At 46.0% G+C, this 24099-nt stretch overlaps 1 long non-coding RNA gene and 1 pseudogene across 1 annotated transcript in view; both read left to right on the top strand.

Moving 5' to 3' along the window:
* The first annotated feature begins 7238 nt into the window (after window positions 1-7238).
* LOC148142772 (uncharacterized) lies at window positions 7239-11540 on the top strand (annotated as a pseudogene).
* A 4203-nt stretch (window positions 11541-15743) lies between these two features.
* Window positions 15744-24099, top strand: part of LOC122546520 (uncharacterized) — a 51612-nt gene continuing 43256 nt past the window's right edge. Inside the window, exons 1-3 of the long non-coding RNA XR_015751940.1 lie at window positions 15744-15853; window positions 16729-16845; window positions 23130-23395. This is a non-coding gene — a long non-coding RNA (uncharacterized LOC122546520). The remainder of the gene's footprint in view (window positions 15854-16728; window positions 16846-23129; window positions 23396-24099) is intronic.

Below are 24099 nucleotides of genomic sequence, written 5' to 3'. Positions count from 1 at the left end.
AAGCTGAAAATGTGTTGCTGGAAAAGCGCAGCAGGTCAGGCAGCATCCAAGGAACAGGAGAATCGAAGTTTCGGGCATAAGCCCTTCTTCAGGAATGAGGAAAGTGTGTCCAGCAGGCTAAGATAAAAGGTAGGGAGGAGGGACTTGGGGGAGGGGAGTTGGAGATGCGATAGGTGGAAGGAGATCAAGGTGAGGGTGATAGGCCGGAGTGGGGTGGGGGCGGAGAGGTCAGGAAGAAGATTGCAGGTTAGGAAGGCGGTGCTGAGTTCGAGGGATTTGACTGAGACAAGGTGGGGGGAGGGGAAATGAGGAAACTGGAGAAATCTGAGTTCATCCCTTGTGGTTGGAGGGTTCCTAGGTGGAAGATGAGGCGCTCTTCCTCCAACCGTCGTGTTGCTATGGTCTGGCGATGGAGGAGTCCAAGGACCTGCATGTCCTTGGTAGAGTGGGAGGGGGAGTTGAAGTGTTGAGCCACGGGGTGGTTGGGTTGGTTGGTTCAGGTGTCCCAGAGGTGTTCTCTGAAACATTCCGCAAGTAGGCCGTCTGTCTCCCCAATATAGAGGAGGCCACATCGGGTGCAGCGGATGCAATAAATGATGTGTGTGGAGGTGCAGGTGAATTTGTGGCAGATATGGAAGTGTTCCTTGGTGCCTTGGAGGGAAGTAAGGGGGGAGGTGTGGGCGCAAGTTTTGCATTTCTTGCGGTTGCAGGGGAAGGTGCCGGGAGTGGAGGTTGGGTTGGTGGGGGGTGTGGACCTGACGAGAGAGTCACGGACGGAGTGGTCTTTTCGGAATGCTGATAGGGGAGGGGAGGGAAATATATCCCTGGTGGTGGGGTCCGTTTGGAGGTGGCGGAAATGACGGCGGATGATATGTTGGTATATGGAGGTTGGTGGGGTGGTAGGTGAGGACCAGTGGGGTTCTGTCCTGGTGGCGGTTGGAGGTGTGGGGCTGAAGGGCGGAGGAGCGGGAAGTGGAGGAGGGCATCGTCGATCACGTCTGGGGGGAAATTGCGGTCTTTGAAGGAGGCCATCTGGGTTGTACGGTTTTGGAACTGGTCCTCCTGGGAGCAGATGCGGTGAGACGAAGGAATTGTGAATATGGGATGGCGTTTTTACAGGGGGCAGTGTGGGAGGAGGTGTAGTCCAGGTAGCTGTGGGAGTCGGTCGGTTTATAGTAAATGTCTGTGTTGATTCGGTCGCCCGAGATAGAAATGGAAAGGTCCAGGTGGAAGGTGTTGGTAAAGTGGATGAACTGTTCAACCTCCTCGTGGTAGCACGAGGCAGCGCCGATACAATCATCGATGTAGTGGAGGAAAAGGTGGGGGGTGGTGCCAGTGTAGCTGCGGAAGATGGACTGTTCCACATATCCTACGAAGAGGCAGGCATAGCTGGGGCCCATGGCTACTCCTTTGATTTGGAGGAAGTGGGAGGATTGGAAAGAGAAGTTGTTCAGGCTGAGGACCAGTTCAGTCAGTCGAAGAAGGGTGTCAGTGGAAGGATACTGGTTGGTACGGCGGGAAAGGAAGAAGCGGAGGGCTTTGAGTCCTTCGTGATGGGGGATGGAGGTGTACAAGGACTAGATGTCCATGGTGAAGATAAGGCGTTCGGACCGGAGAAGCGAAAAATCATGGAGGAGGTGGAGGGCGTGGGTGGTGTCCCCGACCGTAGGTGGGGAGTTCTTGGACTAAGGGGGACAGGACCGTGTCGAGGTATGCAGAGATGAGTTCGGTGAGGCAGGAGCAGGCTGAGACAACGGGTCGGCTGGGGCAGTCAGGTTTGTGGATTTTGGGCAGGAGGTAGAAACGGGCGGTGCGGGGTTGTGGGACTATGAGGTTGGAGGCAGTGGATGGGAGATCCCCTGAGGTGATGAGATTATAGATGGTCTGGGAGATGATGGTTTGGTGGTGGGAGGTGGGGTCATGGTCAAGGGGGCAGTAGGAGGAGGTATCCGCGAGCTGGCGTTTAGCCTCAGCGGTGTAAAGGTCGGTGCGCCAAACTACTACTGCGCCTCCCTTGTCTGCCGGTTTGATGGTGAGATTGGGGTTGGAGTGGAGGGCTGCACGTTCCAAGGGTGAGAGGTTGGAGTGGGTGAGAGGGGTGGAGAAGTTGAGGCGGTTAATGTCGCGGTGGCAGTTGGCTATGAAGAGAACGAGGGCGGGTAAGAGGCCAGCGCAGGGTGTCCAGGTGGATGCGGTGTGTTGGAGGCGGGAGAAGGGGTCGTCAGAGGGTGGGCGAGAATCCTGGTTGAAGAAGTAGGCACGGAGGCAAAGGCAGTGGAAGAATTGTTCGATGTCTCGCTGCGTGTTGAACTAGTTAATCCGAGAGCGTAGGGGAATTAAGGTGAGGCCTCTGCTGAGGACTGATCTTTCATCCTCAGAGAGGGGTAGTTCTGGAGGGATGGTGAAAACACGGCAAAGCTGGGAGCTAGGACCTGGTGTGGGGCTGGAGCTGGGGGCGGGGACAGAGGTCGGCGTGGGGGCGGAGTTGGGCATGCCCGAAACGTCGATTCTCCTTCTCCTTTGATGCTGTCTGACCTGCTGCGCTTTTCCAGTAACACACTTTTAAGCTCTGATCCCCAGCATCTGCAGTCCTCACTTCCTCACTGACTACAATACCAACAATTTTGGTGTCACCTGCAAACTTACTAACTGTACCGCCTCTATTCACATCCAAATCATTTAAATGAATGACGAAACAAATCCAGAAAAAAATCCATTTCTCTGGGTTTGAATGTGCTCTGTGTAAATCCTGCCCTATACCAGGGAGGGCTGCACATACACCCCTCTGAATCTTGCCCCCTATAAAGCTGGCGGCCGCACGTGTCCAGTGACTCATTGCCCCGAATAAAGATGGTGGTACTCGAGTCAATCGCTAGATGAGGCATGTTTGCTGCAAAAACGAGACTAAGTTTCAAATTGTATTTTCCGATGTGCACCAAATATTTGTAAAACCTCTCAGCCCATACCAACACCATTTCCCTCCCGCTTGCTGCTGTTTATTTCTTTCCTTGCCGACAGCTCTCGGCCCGCACATCCGCGGATAAAGTCCTGCCCCTCGTTCACTCTGATTGGTCGGAGGGCCAACTGCCCCGCCAGCTCCGCCCCTGTCCTTCCATTGGTCCGCCGCTGACATCAATCATCCGGGGACTATTGTTGGCTGGAGCATGCACAGTGCTTCGTGGCTTTTGTTGCTGTTCATAAATTACAAGAGTGAGGGACAAAGTTAAAAACACGCAACCACCTGATGAAGTAGCAGCAAAGCTAGTGCTTTCAAATAAACCTGTTGGACTATAACCTGGTGTTCTGTGAATTTTAATGTTGTCCATCCTAATCCAACACCAGCACCTCCAAGTCACGAGTGAGGGAGGAATGCATAACATCTGAACTAGGAACAGAAGAAGGCCATCCTGCCCTTCGAGCCTGCTCTACCATTCAATAAGATCTTGGCTGATCATTTCGTGGACACAGAACCATTTACCCATGTTCTCACCGTATTCCTTAATTAATTATTTCTTTTTTAAAAAAATCTATCTGAGCTTTAAAAACGTTTACTGAACTAGCATCAACTACTTCCCTAGGCAATGAATTCCATTGAGGTTAAGAAGTTCCTTCTCAATTCAGTCCTAAATTTGTTGCCTCTAATTTTGAAGTGATGCCCTCTTGTCCTAGATTCACCTGCCATTGGAAACATCCCCTCTACTTCTATTTTATCCATTTCATTCATTATTTTATGTTTCCATTCTTCTGAATTCCAATGAATATAATCCCAATCTACTCAGTCTCTGTTAAGCCAACCCTCTCAACTCCGGAATCAACATAGATAACCTCCTCTGCACCCCCTCTAGTGCAAGTACATCCTTTCTCAACTAAGGAGATAAAAACTACATGCAGTACTCCAGGTGTGGCCTCACCAGCACCCAATACAGCTGGAACATAACCTCTGCTTTTCAGCACAATCCCTTCAGCAATGAAGGACAAAATTGCATTTGCCTTCTGAATTGATTGTTATACCTGGTGACCAACCTTCATGCAGAAGGATACTCAGGTGCCTCTGCATATCAAATAATGCAACTTATTAAAATTCAAGTAATAATCTCTTTTTTAATGTTACTCCAACCAAACAGTATGACATTACATATGACCGACCATTGCCCACTCACTCAATGTATTTATGTTCCTCTGCAAAGTTTCACAGTCCTCCGCACACTTTGTCCTGCTACTCATCTTAGTGTCATATGCAAACTTTGACACCCTACATGTGGTCCCCAACTCCAAATCATCTGTATCAATTCTAAATAATCGCAGTCCCAACACTGATCCCTCAGGCACACTACTAGTCACTGATTGCCAGCCAGAATAATACGCATTTAAACCCACACTTTGCTTCCTGTTAGTCAACCAATCTTCTCTCCATGCTAATACTCTACCCCTAATGCCATGCACCCTTATATTATGCAACAGCCTCTTGCACAGCAACTTGTTGAAGGCCTTTTGGAAATCCAGGTACACCGTATCCACTGGGCTCCCGTTGTCCACCTTGCTTGAAATGTCTTCATAGAATTCCAAAAGATTTGTCGAGCATGACCTGCACTTCATGAACCCATGCTGTGTCTGTCCAATGGGACAATTTCTATCGAATCCCTGCTATTTCTTCCTTGATAATAGACCCAAGCATCTTTCCCACTACAGAGAAGAAGCTAACTGGGGTATAATTCCCCATTTTTTGTCCACCTCCTTTTTAAAATAGTGGTGTCACTTTTGCTGCTTTCCAATCTGCTGGGACTGCCACAATGTCCAGTGAATTTTGGAAAATTACTGTCAGTGCAATAGCTATTTCTCCTGGCATCTCTTTTAGTACCCTGGGACAAATTCTGTCAGCGCCAGGAGAATTTTCTATTATTAGCTCAATTACCTCCAACAGTCCAAAACTAGCTGTTCTGTAATAATGATAGTTTCCAAATCCTCACCTACATTTGTCTCTTTGTTAATTACTGGCAAGATATTAGTATCCTCCACTGCGATATCCCATAACTAAATGCTCCTTCTCTTTTTCCAAAGGACCAACATTTACTTTAGCCACTTTTTTCTCATTATGTTTGTTTATATAAACTTTTGCTATCTGTCTTTATAGTCTGTGCTAGTTTATTTTTCTCATGTTCTATCTTACATTTCTTTGCAGCTCTTCTGTGGCTTTCTGTTGACAGTTAAAGTTTTCCCAGTTCTAGTTTCATGCTGGTTTTGGCCACTTTGTATGCCTTTCAATTTGATCACTTTCCTTAGATACCCATCACAGAGAACGCCTTTTCTTACAGTCTTTCCCTTTCACTGGAATATACCTTTGCTGAGGACTTTGTAAAATGTCTTTGAAAATCTTCCACTGCTCATTAACTGTCCCACCATAAAATCTTTGTTTCCACTCTACATTATCCAGGTTCTCCCTCATTCTATTGTAGTTCCCAATGTCCAAGCACAGGACCCAGGTATTAGATTTTATCTTCACACTCTCCATATGTATTAAATTCAACTATACAGTGATCACTTCTTCCGAGAGGATCCCTAACTCTGAGATCACTAATTATTCCTGTCTCATTGCATAGGGCCAGATCTTGGATAGCTTGCTCCCTTGTAGATCCATTTCATACTGTTCAAGTAAAATATCACAGATACACCTAATGAACTCCTCAAAGCTACCCTGACTGAGCTGGTTTGACCAATCTACATGTAGATTAAAATCACCCATGATAATAACCATACCATTTTTACAGGCATCAGTTATTTTTTTGTTTATTGCCCATCCCAATGTTATTATTTGGTGGCCTATACACTGCGCCTATCAGTGACTTTCTTGTTAGAGTTTTGAATGCATCATTCCTGTTTCTCCTAATGTACGGCAAAAATAACAACTACTTGCATTGTACGGAATCTTTCACAATGGCAAATCTCCTAAGGTGCTTCATGGATGATCAAAACATTGATTCAGGAGAATGATTTAAAAAAAAATCTTAAAGGAGGATAGAAAAGGTTAGGGAGGCTATTTGACAGACTTCTGCCCTTGACAGCTCCAATTGTGGAGTGATGCAGGTGGGGTGGGTTGGAAAGGGAACATGCAAAGGGGAAACGGAGGAGTGCAGGCAGTGTATAAGGTCTTAAGGACAAAGGAGGTTCCAGGCTGAATCTGTCTGTCATAGACAGTATGGCTGCCTCATGGAGTTTGAAGCACTGCGATGGGTCCATGCAAGTCATGTTAGTCAAGGATAGTATAATGGTAGCTGAGAGTACTTTTGATGAGGACGCTATTACTGAGGTAGTCTGGCCTAAGGTTAGAAACAGGAGAGGAGAGGTCACACTGCTTGGAGTTTTTTTATAGGCCTCCACAGAGTTCCAGGGAAGTGGAAGAGAGGATTAGCAAAATTATTCTGGGTAAAAGCAAAAGTACTAGGGTGGTCATTATGGGGAACTTTAGCTTCCCCAACATTGACTGGGAATGCTATAACTCTAGCACGTTGGATGGATCAGTTTTTGTCCAGTGTGTACAGGAGGGTTTCCTGACACAGTATGTTGAAGGGCCGACAAGAGGGGAGGCCACATTGGATCGGGTGCTTGGTAATGAACCAGACCAGGTGTTTGATTTAGTTTTAGGTGAGCACTTTGGAGAGAGTGACCATAATTCAGATACTTTTAGTTTAGTGTGGTGAAAGGGTTAAAATTATGTCCCAATACATGTGTGGATCTTATTATCTGTATGTAACCGGAATGGAATGTGTTGCTTAGTCTTGCCCTGTTGTTCGCATGAATATGTTGCCAGAATGGAATGTGTTGCTTATGGTGTTTATGCTACCAGCCTTGATAAGGAACAGACACTGTCAAACAGGATGTTGCAAGCTTAATTGGTTCCAGCTGAAACTCATAAAGAGTCTTGCCCTGTTGTTCGCATGAATGTTTAGATCTCGAAAGAGTATATAAGCTGGGAAAGTCCCCAGTTCGGTAGAGTCTGCTCCGGGTTACGTTTAACCGCTGAGCGTGGGTTGTTGGCAACCGCTCTACGAGAACTGACGGCTCCCAGTTCCGGTAACATGTAGAGTGAGTATAAACCAGACCCGTTGTAAGTACGAGACCTGGTTGAGGCGACACTGCGGGGAATAAAATACTTATATTCTAGCAAACTCGTCTCTCAGTTCTTTTCTCCTGGTCTGTGTCAGACTACTCTCCTGCGAACCCGATCCTTGAGAATTTATAAAACATTTTTGGTGTAGTCGGCAGGATCAATCGCAATTGGGGAGAGATTTTGATACAGAACAATGTTTGGGAAAAGGACTAAGAAACCAGAAGAACAAACTGTGGAGGTCCCAACCGTCCCGGGATGGCAGGGACCGTGGCATGACGTGGCAGTTTGTTTGAGGAATGGTGGGGGGCGACCGGAAAACTGGGAAGCCGAGGGCGTAGGAACCCCAGTGTCGCTGCTGTCTACCCTTGAGAGGATCCCAGTCCTGCCGAAGAACCCCTTGCCTGGGGTACAGCGGAGGATGTGGGCATGTGCGGCGGCTTGTAGACAACAGTCAGACAAGCGCCAAAAAGCTGAAGCAGAATTAGCCCTCCTGAAACATGAGCAGGGACTCAGTTCGGGAGATGCCTCTATGTTGAGGTAGGAAATTATGAAGTTAAAGGCTGAATTGACAGCATTAACTGAACTAGCAGGACGAACTATTATGTATCTGTCTGCTAAGAAACGGAAAGAGAAACGGAAGGTCCCTCGAACCCCGGACCCAGTACAAGTACGGGCGTTTGTAGCCCAGTTAAATAATGGGGATCGATGGGATATCGACCATTGGGACGGAAATATTTGGGGAGATTCAGATGATCAGTATGAAGATGACCCACCCGTACTCCAGGCTAAACCAGTAGTTAGGAGAAAACAAGTCCAGAGACGCCTCCCGGTGCAGCGGGAAGTAATGTTAGATGGGGAAGGGAATCCCATACGGAATGAACAGGGGGAGGCAATTATGCATGAATTACCGTGGGCTCAGCCTCCTGCGGAATTGGGATTTTGGTCCCGGAAATTGCCCCCAGCAGGGGAACGATACACCCCCTTTGAGAAACAATTGTTATCATGTTACTGGAGCTTGGTGGAAACTGAAGCTCTAACTATTGGACATGAAGTGATCATGAGAACAGCTATTCCTATCCTCCCGTGGGTACTCAGTGACCCCATTACCCACAGGATAGGAACCGCCCAAGAGAGCAGCATTATCAAATGGAAATGGTACGTGTCAGAAAGAGTGCGGACTGGACAAAAGGGAGTGTCAGTCCTGCATGAGCAAGTGGCGGAGGCCCCTGAGGAAGAGGAAAAGCGGTTTGAGGTGATTGAGTATAAAGAATCACCCGTCAAGATGGGCAAACGGTATGATGAACTGACCCTGGATGAACAAACCACGGCTTGGTTTGTAGATGGGTCAGCCCAATGGAAGGCAGGACAACGTAGATGGAAAGCTGCCGCTTTTAATCCGAAACAAGGTATAACCCTAGAAGAACTAGGCGAGGGGAAAAGTAGTCAGTGGGCAGAATTAAAAGCAGTACATATGGTGGTCATGCAAGCGGGGGTCATGGGAGTTTATTTGTTTTCTGACCCTTGGTCAGTGGTTAACGGCATGACACAATGGATGCCAACTTGGCAGGCCAATCAGTGGATGATCCAAAATAGGGAAGTATGGGGTAAACAGTTATGGGAAGATATATGGGAAAAAGCTCAACACCTGGTTATATACATCACCCACGTAGATGCCCATACATCTCGAAATGATGTGGAAGCTCTACATAATCGATATGTGGATGGTATCGTCCGAACCATGAATGTGCAAAGGGGCACCTCAGTGGACCTAGCTAGATGGGCACACCTTAAGGCTGGGCACTGGGGAGTGCAAGGAACCTTGCAATGGGCTTGAGACCGAGGAATAGATCTTATGGTAGATGATGTTAAGACTGCAGTAAACCAGTGTGAGCAGTGTTAGCATCAACGGCAGGGAGTGCCCCAACATATGATGGGACATATACACCGAGGAGAGGGACCGGGACAGAGCTGGCAAATGGACTTTGTGGGTCCATTACCTTCCTCACAAGGATGTAACCATATATGTACAGCTGTGGACACTATGTCTGGGGTTTTGGTAGCCCATCCCTGTCGACATAACAACCAACAGGCTACCTTACGGTGTTTAGATTTGATCGAACAATTTTATGGATTGCCCATACAGGTCCAGAGTGACAATGGCTCCCATTTCACAGGAGGGATGGTGAAGCAGTGGTGTCATGATAACCATGTGGAGTGGATTTATCACGTGCCCTACCATCCGCAAGCTGTGGGACTTATTGAACGAATGAACGGGCTTCTAAAATCCTCCCTGCGAAAGGCAGGAGGATGTAATAATTTAACAGGTTGGAAGAAACAATTGATTCGGGTAGTAAAGCAAATTAATAACCGCCCATTGGGAAACGGGGTGACGCCCTTGAATCGGATGATACGGGTGTGTGATACCCCAAAGGCACAGCCTATTAAAATGTGGAAATTTGCTAAGGAAGCTAATATTCCCGTAAGGGCCACACCGGCTTCGGCTGGACTGGACTTACGAGCGTTAACTACACAGACTTTGGTCCAACAAAAACCTACGGTGATTAAGACCGGATTAGGATTGATTTGTCCCCCTGGAACCTATGGGCATATCCTCCCGCGATCGGGATTGTCACTAAAGGGGATTGATGTAATGGCAGGAGTAATTGACGCGGACTACCAAGGAGAATTGGGAGTAGTCCTGGTCAACATCACATCTGAACCTTATGTGATACAGAAGGGAGACAGAATAGCACAATTAGTTATTAAACCATGTAACCTTACAACGGTGGAAGAGACGGGAGCTCCCGTTAAGGTTACTGAGCGTGGGACGGGGGGATTTGGGTCTACTGACACTAAGGGTGCCAAGGTATGGGTACGCCAGACAACTGGTGCCCCCAAACTGGCAGAGATCATAGCCCAAGGAAAAGACAGTCTGGTCACCATTATGTATCCTGGGGAATCAGTCTGGAGGAGTGTGCCAGCTCAGTCGTTGGTACCCTTATCGAAACAAAATGTAGGTTGGAAAATTAGTAGTGAGGAACGACAGCAAGATGATTTTAAGTGTGCGGCAAATCAATGGTGTACAATTTTAGATCTCACGAGTGATTGTCAAATGTATACTTGTGTACGATGTTATAAGGGGAGAAATGTAACTTTGATAACCCCTAACTGTACATTGATGTTGAATGCAACGGTGAATATGTGTCATTGGAATATAACCGCTCGTGAATGTGAAAGCTCAAACGGGACACGATGGAACATCACGACTGGAGATGAGGACATCTGGATCAGCAATGGAACAGTTATTCAAAACCGGACTCGAATGTTATGGCTGATCTTGGTGCGCCCTAACGTCTCTGACGCGCACCGCACACAGTTGGCTCCCATTATGTCAACTTGTCAGCAGATGGCCCAGGCAGTACTGCACACTGATGTTCACTGGCAGGTGCGGCTGCCGGCTATCCCAGAATGCCAACATAAGAGGAGGCGGCGTGCATGGTATGACACTCTGCTGGGAGGTGCAGGAATTGTTATGGGTATCTCGAATGCTATTGACTCTGAGGTAACCCGTACTAAATTATCTAACACGGGACAAGCCACCTCACAAGGACTACACACTATTGGAAGATGGATGCCATCCGTAATGATGACTCAAGGAGAAACAGCTAAAATATTGATACAATCCCTGCAATGGGAACTAGATGTCTGGGGTACCACCCAGGAACTGTTTGAGAACATTACAGCTCAGTTAAATTGGACTGCCTGTCATATTAACATGTTGCATGCACAGATGCAGAAAGAACGATTCTTGCGCACGGTAACATCCCCTAATGTACAAGCTTGGAGGGGAATATGGAATGTATCCGAGAAACTGTGGATGATGACACATCCAGAGAAAACATGGTGTAATACAACTATGTGTAGAGGGCATTTTGTTACCATGAATGTAACTCGAACTGTTACGGTCTGTCAATATTATGTATTACCGGTGAGTACGTCTTCTGGATACTATTTCCTGAAAACAAAGGGGCAGTGGTTTAGCCCAGATACCAATATTACCTATGATCTGTCCGCCTGTGAACAGACTGATCAAGGTAAAGCTTGTCTACTGATGGACAGATATCGAGACCCTTGTTTGACTAAGGGAACGGCCCTGTGTGAATGGACTGTTGAAGCTTCAAGGGACATTATGTGGCAGATTGGGCCACACACACTCTGTGTGGCTACCAAAAACCCGCATCCCATGCTTCCCACAGTACCGTTCTCGGGATGCCTCTCAAATGTCTATCAGTGGCAATGGCAGAATCAGACCTATCTGTTATCGATCCTGGTAGGAGTCCTGGTGATCGTAACATGCTGTAATATCCTGACTTGCTTGTATATTTGGCGTGTACGTAGACGCTTGTTGGAAAAGATATATATGGGCATGATGTAACACATGTATTGGGCCAATCAGTGGAATGTGGTGAAAGGGTTAAAATTATGTCCCAATACATGTGTGGATCTTATTATCTGTATGTAACCGGAATGGAATGTGTTGCTTAGTCTTGCCCTGTTGTTCGCATGAATATGTTGCCGGAATGGAATGTGTTGCTTATGGTGTTTATGCTACCAGCCTTGATAAGGAACAGACACTGTCAAACAGGATGTTGCAAGCTTAATTGGTTCCAGCTGAAACTCGTAAAGAGTCTTGCCCTGTTGTTCGCATGAATGTTTAGATCTCGAAAGAGTATATAAGCTGGGAAAGTCCCCAGTTCGGTAGAGTCTGCTCTGGGTTACGTTTAACCGCCGAGCGTGGGTTGTTGGCAACCGCTCTACGAGAACTGACGGCTCCCAGTTCCGGTAACATGTAGAGTGAGTATAAACCAGACCCGTTGTAAGTACGAGACCTGGTTGAGGCGACACTGCGGGGAATAAAATACTTATATTCTAGCAAACTCGTCTCTCAGTTCTTTTCTCCTGGTCTGTGTCAGACTACTCTCCTGCGAACCCGATCCTTGAGAATTTATAAAACATTTAGCGATGGAAAGGGACAGGTACATGCCACAGGTCAGGAGTTATCGATGGGACAAGGGCAATTATAATGCGACTAGGCAGGAATTAGGATGCATAGAATGGGGTAGCAAAATGCAGGGGATGCAGACAATGAAAATGAGGAGCTGGTTTAAGGAACAGGTATTGCATGTCCTTGATAGGTATGTCACTGTCAGGCAGGGAGGAAGTGATAAGATAAAGGAACCGTGGTTTACTACAGAAATTGCATCTCTTGTTACGAAGAAGAAGGAGGCTTATTTGTTGATGAGGCAAGATGATTCAGATGAGGAGATGGGGAGTTACAGATCAGCTAAGAAGGATTTAAAGAGAGAGTTAAGAAGAGCAAAGAGAGGACACGAGCAGTCTTTAGCAAATAGAATAAAAGAGAACCCTAAAGTTTTCTATAGGTATGTGAGGAATAAAATGATGATTAGGGTAGGAATAGATCCAATCAAAGACAGAAGTGGGAAGTTGAGTGTGTACCCTGTGGAGATCGGAGAGGTGCTAACGAACATTTCTCATCGGTTTTCACTCAGGAAAAGGAGAATATTTTAGAGGAGAAGAATGTGGTACAAGATATTAGACTAGAAAGGATCGAGATTAGTTAGAAACAGATGTTTTCAATTCTAGAAGGAGTGAAAGTAGACAAGTCCGCTGGGCCGGATGGGATTTATCCGAGGAATCTCTGGGAAGCTAGGGAGAAGATAGCAGAGCATTTGGCTTTGATATTTGAGTCGTCATTGTCTACAGGTTTGGTATCAGAGGACTGGAGAATTCCAAATGTTGTGCCTTTGTTCAAGGGCAATAGAGATGACCCAGGTAATTATACACCAGTGAGCCTGACTTCTGTTGTAGGAAAGGTTTTGGAAAGGATTATAAGAGATAAGATTTATAATAATCTTGCAAACAACAATTTGATTTCAGATAATGGTTTCGTCAAGGGCAGGTCATGTCTCGCAAACCTCTGAGTTTTTTGAGAAGTTGACCAAGCATGTAGATGAGGGTAGGGCAGTTGACGTGGTATACATGGACTTCAGTAAAGCCTTTGATAAGGTTCCATATGGTAGGCTGTTGGAGAAAATGCAGAGGCATGGAATTGAGGGTGATTTAGCAGTTTGGATTAGAAACTGGCTTTCTAAAGGAAGACAGCGAGTGGTGGTTGATGAAAAATATTCAACTGGAGTCCAGTTACTAGTGGTGTGCCACAAAGATCTGTTTTGGGACCACTGCTGTTTGTTATTTTTAGAAATGACTTAGATGCAGGCATAGGTGGATGGATTAGTAAATTTGCAGACGACACTAAAATCTGTGAAGTAGTGGACAGTGTGGAAGAGTGTTACAGGGGGATTTCGATAAACTGCAGAATTGGGCTGAGAGGTGGCAAACGGAGTTCAATGCAGCTAAATGTGAGGTGATGCACTTTGAGAAGAATAACAGGAAGGCAGAGTACTGGGTCAATGGAAAGATTCTTGGTAGTGTGGATATGCAGAGGGATGTTGGAGTCCTTGTACATAGATCCCTGAAAGTTGCCACCCAGGTGCCACCCACGGCATACGGTGTGTTAGGTTTAATTCATAGAGTAATTGAGTTCCAGAGCCGCAATATCATGCTGCAAATACACAAAACGCTGGTGCGGCCATACTTGGAATATTGTGTGCAGTTCTGGTGCCCATATTTCAGGAAGGACGTGGTGGAATTGGAAAAGGTGCAGAGGAGATTAACCAGGATGTTGCCTAGTCTGGAGGGAAGGTCTTATGAGGAAAGGCTGAGAGACTTGAACCTGTTCTCTTTGGCAAGAAGGAGGCTAAGAGGGGATTTGATAGAGACATACAAGATGATCAGAGGCTTAGATAGGGTAGACAATGGAAGGGTTTTTCTAGGATGATGATGTCAGTGTGCACAAGGGCCATAACTGCAAATGAGGAGTGATAGATTTAAGACAGATGTCAGAGGCAGGTTCTTTACTCAGAGTGGTAAGGGTGTGAAATGTACTACTTGCTAATGTAGACAACTCAGCCAAATCAGGAAGATTTAAACAATCCTTAAATAAGCACATGGGTGATTTTAGGATAGTGTACAGGGACGAGCTGAGAACAGTTCACAGGCTGGCGCAACATCAAGGACCGTAGGGCCTGTTCTGCGCTGTATTGTTCTGTGACTCTTGTGCTACAAGAGATTTCTGCTGTCTTAAACAGAGTGACAGATCTTGTATTGTGGGCTTACGAAACGTCACTGATCTCTACCAAACATGTATGAGGTAGAGTCAGGGCAATAATAAGGTGCTGCCCACTTCTGTCTTTGATTGGATCTATTCCTACCCTAATCATCATTTTATTCCTCACATACCTATAGAAAACTTTAGGGTTCTCTTTTATTCTATTTGCTAAAGGAGGGGAACAGGTAACTCCATACAAAAACCCTGCTCCTTTTCATCTATTTTCACCTCCAAAACTGAGGGCCTTTCAGAAAAGCACCTCCATATCCCACCACAACACTTTGCCCCACAATCGTAGTATCTGGCTGTGCACGAGGAGTGGAACAGTCTGTACTGGGACCCATTGGGGCCCTGAAACACTTGGTAAAGACTAAAATCATCTGAGCATTGAGAGCCCCACGACATTGTATGCATTTTCTTTTTGTTTTAATCTGTTCCTGACTTCCCTTGTTTTTCCTTATGAACCTGTTCAAAGTTGTTATTACACACACCTGCACAAGCTGTGAATTGAACTCAGGTCTCTCAGTCCAAGATTCGGGATATTTTCACCACATCACAAGGCATCGACTCTCACTTCCCTTGTCCTTCAGCCTGCTGAGTTACGCCTGAGTCAAGGCTGCAATTGGGAAGAAGGGGAGGAACTGGAGGACCGAACAGCGGCCGGTCCGCCAACCAGAGTGAGTGAGGAGCGGGGTCAAATCACTCTCGGGGAATGATTGGTCAGAAAGCAAACTGTTTTGTACGATTGGGATCATTTTCACTCCATAGTGGAGCATTAAACCTCTCTCATAAATCAATGTGAGATTTTAAGAAGTTAAAAATCACACAACACCAGGTTATAGTCCAACAGGTTTAATTGGAAGCACACTAACTTTCGGAGCGACGCTCCTTCATCAGGTGATTGTGTCACCTGATGAAGGAGCGTCGCTCCGAAAGTTAGTGTGCTTCCAATTAAACCTGTTGGACTATAATCTGGTGTTGTGTGATTTTTAATTTTGTACACCTCAGTCCAACACCGGCATCTCCGAATCGAGATTTTAAGAAGTAGTTGAAATGTAAATCTGATAACGTACATATTTCTAATCGATTTACACAACTAGAGTAAGAAACTTATTTTCAAACTCTAAGAACGATTGATAATTTACATACCTGGCCGGTATGGTTAAGATAGACCGAACAATCTGCTTACATGCTAGACACCTCTATGTCTCTAACTTGACAGAACAGTTGTTAATGACAAATATTTCACCCATGATCCTGTGCAGATATGAATATTATATATCAACTCACCGATAATCTCAGACGCACGCGCAGTTTGGTTTCCATGTGGAGCATGCGCAGTGTTACATTGGTCAGGACACAGAGAGAGAGAGAGACATGGAGCTGCTTTCTCCGGCAGCGGCTGAGATCGGCTTCAGAGAGCGGCGCTCAGAGCCCGTGTGAGGGGGCCTCTCTGGGAGAAAGGAGCGGAGACAATACAGGTTGAAAAAAAAGCCCGGGTAAGGAGGTGGCGGTCTCTGATCAGGGAAGGGGCCCAGGGTCACGGCCGCCATTTGTTTGAGGGAAGTGGGAGCGCGGGCCTGAGGGCCGCCATCTTGAGGAGGTCAAGGTGCAGGAGGGCGGGGCTATCGGGGACTGGAGAACAATCAGAGGAAAAGGAAGACCATTGTTATTGATTAATTCCACGAACACAGCTTCACTGGGCGGTTCCCGCAGGAATATCCTCTCACAGTCATCTGTCTCCTGGTGCATTGAGCTGCCTGTCCTGTCCCTCCCTCAGCTGGTGTTCTGTAATACCTGAGATATCCCAGTCCCATCTTAGATTACTTCACTAAAGACAGGAATGCACCCGATGGATTTTTCTTAACATCAGCAATTGTTTAATACTCACAGGTTTTTAATTGCATCTTTTTTGAAGCATTTAATTCATGTTCAATCATTTGCAACGGTGGGATTTGAACCTGTGTCCAGAGAACATTTGCTGAGTTTATGGATAAATTGCCTCACAATAATGCCACTAGGCCATCGCTTCGCCTTCTCACAGGTTGCACATCCCACTGCAACATGAATCACAACCCTTTCTTCCTGCACAATTGTTTAATCCTGCACTCTGGTGATATCACTCAGTATCCCTCCACGTGGGGTCCCTCACTGTGTGGGTCTAATTGCTGCCTCTGTCAGCGTCTCTCACTCTTGCAGCTACTCCAGATCCTGAGCCAACAGAATTCTCCACTCCAGAGAGATGAGGCAGCACAGGCCAGGAATGGAGACTGGGATTTTCCAGATCTATGTGGGGCTTAGTGCCATTCTACATGTATAGCCCTCACAGCATCAGTCTAATTTCCCATTGTGCCTACTTCTGTGTCTTCTACAGGTACTCGGGGAGTTCCTGATTCAATACACTTGCCAACTGCTGGTTGGGACGATGGTTGGTCAGTCAGAGAGATAAAAGGTCAGGGAGGTCGCAACCCTCAATAAATCCTGCCGCCAGGTAAGATCATTCCAGTGCAGAGAGCATTGAGAGGGCTCCAAACAAGACATGACATAGATATAGTGGTGGAGGGCGAGCACAGTACAGACACCCCCAGGTTCAGTCACCACCTTTTACTTTAAGTTTTGTTTTGTACTCAGACAGCATCGGTAGTTCCCAGTTTTCAAACCAAGTATGTGCTGCCTTGGTGAGCATTAGGACAACAGAGGGAAAAGCGGGCCTGCAACGAGAGGGTGGTAATGCTGCCTGGGATCTTTTTGTTCCCTCTTCCCTCTCCAGTACTGTATCTATGGCTCGTCTTGTGGACCAGTGTCTTCAATCATTCTAACTCCTATAACAGTTCCTATCTCTGTCATCTCCTCTCCTCTCACCAATTTTTGATATATTTGAAACCTCCAGTCCAGTTGCCCATCCATATCGCTGTAACTTGCGTCAGTTTCTACAACATGCCTTGTCTTGATAGTCTCCTCCTCCAACAACTGAAGACATAGGGTCTGTTTCTGTGGGGCATGACTCTTCGGCCGAGGTTTCTGAAATGGAATGAGTTGCATTTGCCTGTGTTTGGCCCATATCCCTTCAAATCTTCTCCTCTCCATGTACCTGCCCAAGTGTCTTTTCCATGTTGCAACTGTACTTGTTTTCACCATTTCCTTTGGCAGTCCATTCCATCTATGCACCATCCTCTGTGGAAAATGTTGCCCCTCAGCTCCCTCTTTAAATCCTTGCTCTGTCACCTCACATTTATGCCTCTAGCTTTGGACTCACATACCGTTGGCTTTTCACCTTACTTAGGCCCTACATGGTTTCATAAACCTTTATAAGGTCAACCCGTGGCCTCCTCTGCCCAGGAGAAATATTGATGACAATGTTACAAATATCTCCAACTCATGTACTCAATGCTCTGACCAATGAAGACAAGTGTGCCAAATGCTGCTTTCCCCACCCTGTCCGCCTGTGATGTCACTTCCAAGGAACAATGTAACTGCATCCCTTGGTCTCTTTCTGTTCGATAACACTGCCCAGGGCCCTGCCATTAACTGCATTAGTCCTCCCTGGTTTGTCTGAACTAAATCCAACACCTGAATTAAATTCCATCTTTCATTCCTTGGCCTACTGACCCAGTTGAGGAGAAAGTGAGGTCTGCAGATGCTGGAGATCAGAGATGGAAATGTGTTGCTGGAAAAGTGCAGCAGGTCAGGCAGCATCTAGGGAAGAGGAGAATTGACGTTTCGGGAATTCCTGAAGAAGGGCTAATGTCCGAAACGTCGATTCTCCTCTTCCCTAGATGCTGCCTGACCTGCTGCGCTTTTCCAGCAACACATTTCCATCTACTGACCCAGTTGATTAACATCCCCTTCGATAACTATATTCCCTGCCCACTCTTCCACTAATCTTGGTATCCACAAACATACTAACAGGGACTCCTATATTTTCACTCAAATTGTTTATGTAAATGGTGCACAACAGTGGTCCCAGCACCAATCCTGAAAGCACACTGTTGGTCAGAGGCCTCCAGTCTGAACAACAACCCTCTCCCACCACCCTCTGTCTCCCACTGTCATCCCATTTTGTATCCAGTTGGCTAGCTCTCCCTGATCCCTTGTGACCTACCCTTACTAATCAATGTATCATGCTACACCCTGACCAAGGGTTGCTGAAGCCAGAAACAACGTCTGTTGCTCTGCCTTCATCTATCTTCAAGTCAAGTTTGTGGGACATGTTTTCCCTCACACAAAGCCATGCTGGCTGCCGTAATCAGTCCTTGTCTTTCCAAATGCCATGTAAGTCCTACCTCTCAGAATGATCTCCAACAAGTGACGCACCCTGATGTCTGGTCATCAGTCTGTAGTTTCCTGGCTTCCTCTTGCAGCCTTTCTTAATTAATGACACAATATTATAATCATAGTCAGAGAGTCATACCGCACTGTTCGGTTAACACTAACCATACTCTAAAACGGATCTCATCCCACCTGCCTGTTCCTTGATCATATCCCTTCAAACCTTTCCTATTCCTGTACTAATCCTAATGTCTTTTAAACATTGTAATTGTCCCCACATTCATCCCTTCCTTGGGAAGTTCATTCCACATCCTCTGTGTAACAATGTGACCCTCACGTCTTTTTTTTAAGTGTCTCTCCTCCTACACTTAAAAATGTAGCTTCTAGTCTTGAAACTCCCCTATCCTTGGGAAAAGACAACTCCCATTAATTCTATTTATTCCCCTCATTATTTTATAAACTTCTACGAGGTCATCTGTCAACATTCAGGTTTCAATGAAAAAATACCAACCTATTCAGCCTTTCTTTATAACTGAAATCTTCCATAACCAGCCACATCCCAGTAAATGTCATCTGAACCCTCTCCAGCTTAATAATATCCTTCCGATAACTGGGTGACCTGAACTGAACACAGTATTCTAGAAGAGGACTCACCAATGGTCTGTATAATCTCAATGTGACTTCCCAACTCCTATATCCAAAGCAGTGAAAGCAAGTGTGGCAACCATCTTTTTAACCAGCCTGTTTATGTACCTATACCTCGAGGTCCCTCTGTTCTACAACACTACCGAAGGTCCTACCATTAATTGTATAAGTCCTGCCCGTGTTTGTTGTTCCAAATGCATTACCTTGCAATTATTCAGATTGAACTCCATCTACAGTTTTTTAGCCACTCACGCATTTCAACAGGATCCCTTTGTAATCTCAGAAAACCTTCTTCACTATCCACAATGCCACCCTCCAGTCTACCTGCCTATCACACATAGCTCTCTATGGTACAAATATCTCTGCTAGGGGCGCTACAATTTCTTCACCAGCTTCCCACAATGTCCTGAGATACATTTGGTCAGGTCCTGGGGATTTATCTACCTGTGTTTTAAAACCTCCAGCACCTCCTTTTCTATAATGTGGACTCATTTCAAGACATTGAGTCATAGAGATGTATAGCATGGATGCAGATCCTTCGGACCAACTCCTGCATGACGTATCTAGTCACATTTGCCAGACTTTTGCCAATATCCCTCTAAAACATAGAACATAGAAGAATACAGCGCAGTACAGGCCATTTGGCCCTCGATGTTGCGCCGATCCAAGCCCACCTAACCTACACTAGCCCACTATCCTCCATATGCCTATCCAATGCCCGCTTAAATGCCCATAAAGAGGGAGAGTCCACCACTGCTACTGGCAGGGCATTCCATGAACTCACGACTCGCTGAGTAAAGAACCTACCCCTAACATCTGTCCTATACCTACCACCCCTTAATTTAAAGCTATGCCCCCTCGTAATAGCTGATTCCATACGTGGAAAAAGATTCTCACGGTCAACCCTATCTAAACCCCTAATCATCTTGTACACCTTTATCAAACCTTCTTATTTATATACCCATCCACATTCCTTTTAAATGTATTTCTATCAGCCTCCACTAATTCCTCTGGCAGCTTATTCCATACACTCTGCGGGAGCCAGTTTTCTTTTAGGCCCCTTTGAAAAGTTCCCCTCGCACTTTAAAGTTATGCCCTGTCGGTTTGGAATCCCCCAGCCTGGGGAAAGACCTTATCTATTGACTCTATCGATGACCATCATGATTTTAAACACCTTTATCAGGTAATTCCTCAGCCTCCCATGTTCAAGTGAAAACAGCCCCAGCTTATTCAGGCTTTTCCCTGAAGAGCAAACCCTCCAACCCTGGCAGCATCCTTGTTAATTTCTTCTGAACCCTTTCATGTTCCACAACATCCTTCCGATGGCATTGAGACCAGAATTGCACACAGTATTCCAATAGTAGTCAGGTCAAACACTGTTTAGTCCCCCGAGTGCCCCAATCTTTATCCACAGTAGTTCCAAAGTGAAATATTTGTTTCGGATCTTGTAGTTTCAGACATCGTTGGCTTCAATGATCACTAAGGATACCGGTTTTGTCCCTAGCTCTTCTTTTGCTCTTAATGCACTTGTAGAATCTCTTTCAATTTTCCTTAACTTTCTCTGCCAAAGCTATCTCATGCCCCCCTTTTTCATTCCTGATTTCCATCCTAAGTGTATTTCTACAGCCCCGATGCTCCTGAAAGGATTCACTTGAGTCAACCAGTTATGTGCCCCCCTGTTTTCTTGACCACAGCCTCCAAACTCAGCCAGAGTTTCCTAATTCAGTCAGCATTGAGCTGCACACTAACAGGAACATGCTGGCACTGAATGCTCCTTTTATCTCGGTTTTAAAATATTCCTACTTGCCAGACTTCCCTTTACTTGCAAATAGCCTCCCCAGATCTACTTTTAAAATTCATGACTAATACTATCTTGCTCCATTTTATAACTTGAACTTGTGGACCAGGCCTGTCCTTTTCCATCGCTATTTTCAAACGAATACAATTGTGGTGACTTTCCAAAGTGCTCCCCCACTAACACCTCAAGGGGAGATCAGGTTTAGACCCATTCTCCAGTTGGGCCACTTACATGATGACTGTCTACCTGTGCTGACACCTTCAGACATCCAGGGACTTGCCCACCAAGGTCCCTGTTTTCCTCAGTACTCCAGGAGGACCTACCATTCATGATGTATACGGTTTGCTTATTAGACTTCCCACAGTGCATTACCTCACAGTGATCAGAAGTAAACTCTGTCTGCCATTACTCTGCTCAATTTATCATCTGATCGATATCAGACTGCAGCCTGAGACCATCCCCCTCACTGTGGACAACACCCTCACCTTTCATGTCATCTGCAAACCTATTAATGATTCCTTCTGCTTTCACATCCGAGATATTAATGTACATAATAACCAGCAATGATTCCTGCACAGATCCCTGTGGTACATCCGCTGGCCAAAGGCTTCCAATCATAAAAACAACCCTCCACCAATTGTGGATCCAATTTACCAACTTGCCTTGGATCCCATGGGCTCTTCCCTTTTGGACCAGCCTTCCATGTGGGACCTTGTCAAAGACCTTAATGAACTCTATGTAACCCACATCATCTGCACTGCCCTCATCAATATCAGAGGACAGTCCTCAAGCAAATCCATACAGACAATCCCTAATATATTCCTGTCCTTTCAAATGTTGATCCATCCTGTCCCTCAGAATTGTTTCCAATAATTTCCCTCCCCCTGCTGTCAGACTATCTGTTCTGTAATTACCTGGCCTATCTCTGCTGCTCTTGTATAAAAGAACCACATTAGTGATCCTCCAGTCGTTCAGCACTTCATCTGTGGCCAGCAAAGTACTAAATATATCCGCCAGGGCCCCAGCAATCTGCTCCATTACCTCCCAGAGCAGCCGGAGATATATTTTATTGTTACTGGGTATTTCTCCACCTTTTTGCCTGTGAAAACATTTAACGCCTCCTCCTCATTGATCTTAGTATGTTCCAGAACCTCACCATCCCCGGCTACAATGCCTTGCTCCTGTGTGAATACAGATGGGAAGTATTCATTGCAGACCTCACCCACTTCCTCTGGCTCCATGCACAGATTGTCCCTTTGGTTTCCAACAGGCCCCACTGCTTAGTTGGGAATCCTCTTACTCTAACTGTACTTATTAAATACCTTGTGGATTTTCATTAACATTATTTGCTAAGGATATTTTGTGACCGTTGTTTGCCTGTTCATTTTTAAGGACCACCACCCCCAGCATCCACCCCTCCCCCCACCTCCCTGCCCCACACACTCTAGACTTTTGAATGGCTTCGTCTGTTTCTATTGCACTGTAGTTTTTTTTATCAAACTCACAATATCGCTTGATCAGTATTTGCTAGATGTGCTGTTTGAGCCATTCATTCCTCGCAAAACACATTTGCTCTGAATTCTCACTGCATCACATTAAACATCTCCCGTGTTCCAAATAGAGACTCCAACAAGTGTAGTTCCTTGCAGTCGAGGCTTGCCAGTCTAATGATAACATAGAGTGACAGTGGTAATCTAATGATAAATGGCCTCCCCAAGTTTAGATACTTAGCTTCTTCATTATCCTTATCTCTTTCCATAATGTCATTGAAGCTAACAGTTATGGTCTCTGTGCTCAAAAAAGCTCCATAAATCCTCATCTCTATCATCTTGTCCAGAACCTACAGCCCACCCTGTTTCTAACATTCTCGAGTCCTTACCAACCTCCCCATCTGTGCACCTCCCTCCAACCTCTAGAGCACATGATATCACTGTAACCTTCTCCAGTCCCCACGGCACTCATGCATTCTCCTATTTACAATGGTGAGTTTTGAACATTGGCTGAGTCTCTGGATAAATAGCACAGCGATAATACCACCTGGCCATCACTTTGCCTTCTCCCAGGTTTCCCATTCCTGAGCATTGACACCAGCAGCAAAATGAATCAAAACTCCTTCTTCTTACATAATGGTTTGCTCCTGAAATCTTCCTGCACTCTGCTGATATCACTCAGTATCTCTCTGTTTGGTATCCCTCACCACGAGGGTCTAATTGCTGCCTCTGTCAGTGTCTCTCACTCTTGCAGCTACTCCAGATCCTGAGCCAACAGAAATCTCCTCTCCAGAGAGACGAAGCAGCACCGGCCAGGGATGGAGACTGGGATTTTCCAGGTCAGTGTGGCAATTATTACCATTCTGCATGTGTTTCCTTTACCCTAATTTCAGAGTCTGTCTATTTCTCTGTCTTCTGTAGCTATTTAGTAAGTTCCTGACTCAATAGACTTCCCAATTGCTGGGTGTCTCCTCCATCACCTTATTGAAGATGGTTGGTCAGCCAGAGTGACAAAGGGAAGGGAGATCTGGAGCATTCAATAAATCCTGCAGTGAGGTAAGATCACTCACAGTGCACAGAGCAGAGAGCAATGAGAGGGCTCCAAACATCAGCTAACAGGACATGACACGGATACAGTGCTGGAGGGGGAGCACAGTACAGACACACCCCAGGCTCAATCACCACTCCCACTGTAAGTATTGTTGCACTGACACAGTATCGAGAGTTCCCAGTTTTCAATCCAGGCCTGTGCTGTCTTGGTGAGCATCTGGACAACAGAAGGAAAAGCAGGCCTCCCACGAGAGGGATGGAATGCTGCCTGGGATCTCTCTGTTTTTGTATTTTCCCCCAACACTGTATCTATGGCATGTCTTGTGGACCAGTACCTTCAATAAGTTTTAACTCCTGTAACAGCTCTTAGCTCTGTCGCCTCCTCCCCTCTCTACAGTCCCTCCCCATAATTGAAACGTACTGCATTCCAGACTACCATCCTATCTCTGTAACTTGCTTCAGCCTCAACAACATGCCTTATCTCGGTAGTCTC

The sequence above is a fragment of the Chiloscyllium plagiosum genome, unplaced genomic scaffold (assembly GCF_037043375.1).
Source record: "Chiloscyllium plagiosum isolate Xiang-an unplaced genomic scaffold, Cpla_swu_hap1 HiC_scaffold_28, whole genome shotgun sequence".
In the NCBI taxonomy this organism is placed as follows: Eukaryota; Metazoa; Chordata; class Chondrichthyes; order Orectolobiformes; family Hemiscylliidae; genus Chiloscyllium; species Chiloscyllium plagiosum.
This window is presented reverse-complemented; position numbering and strand designations above follow the sequence as displayed.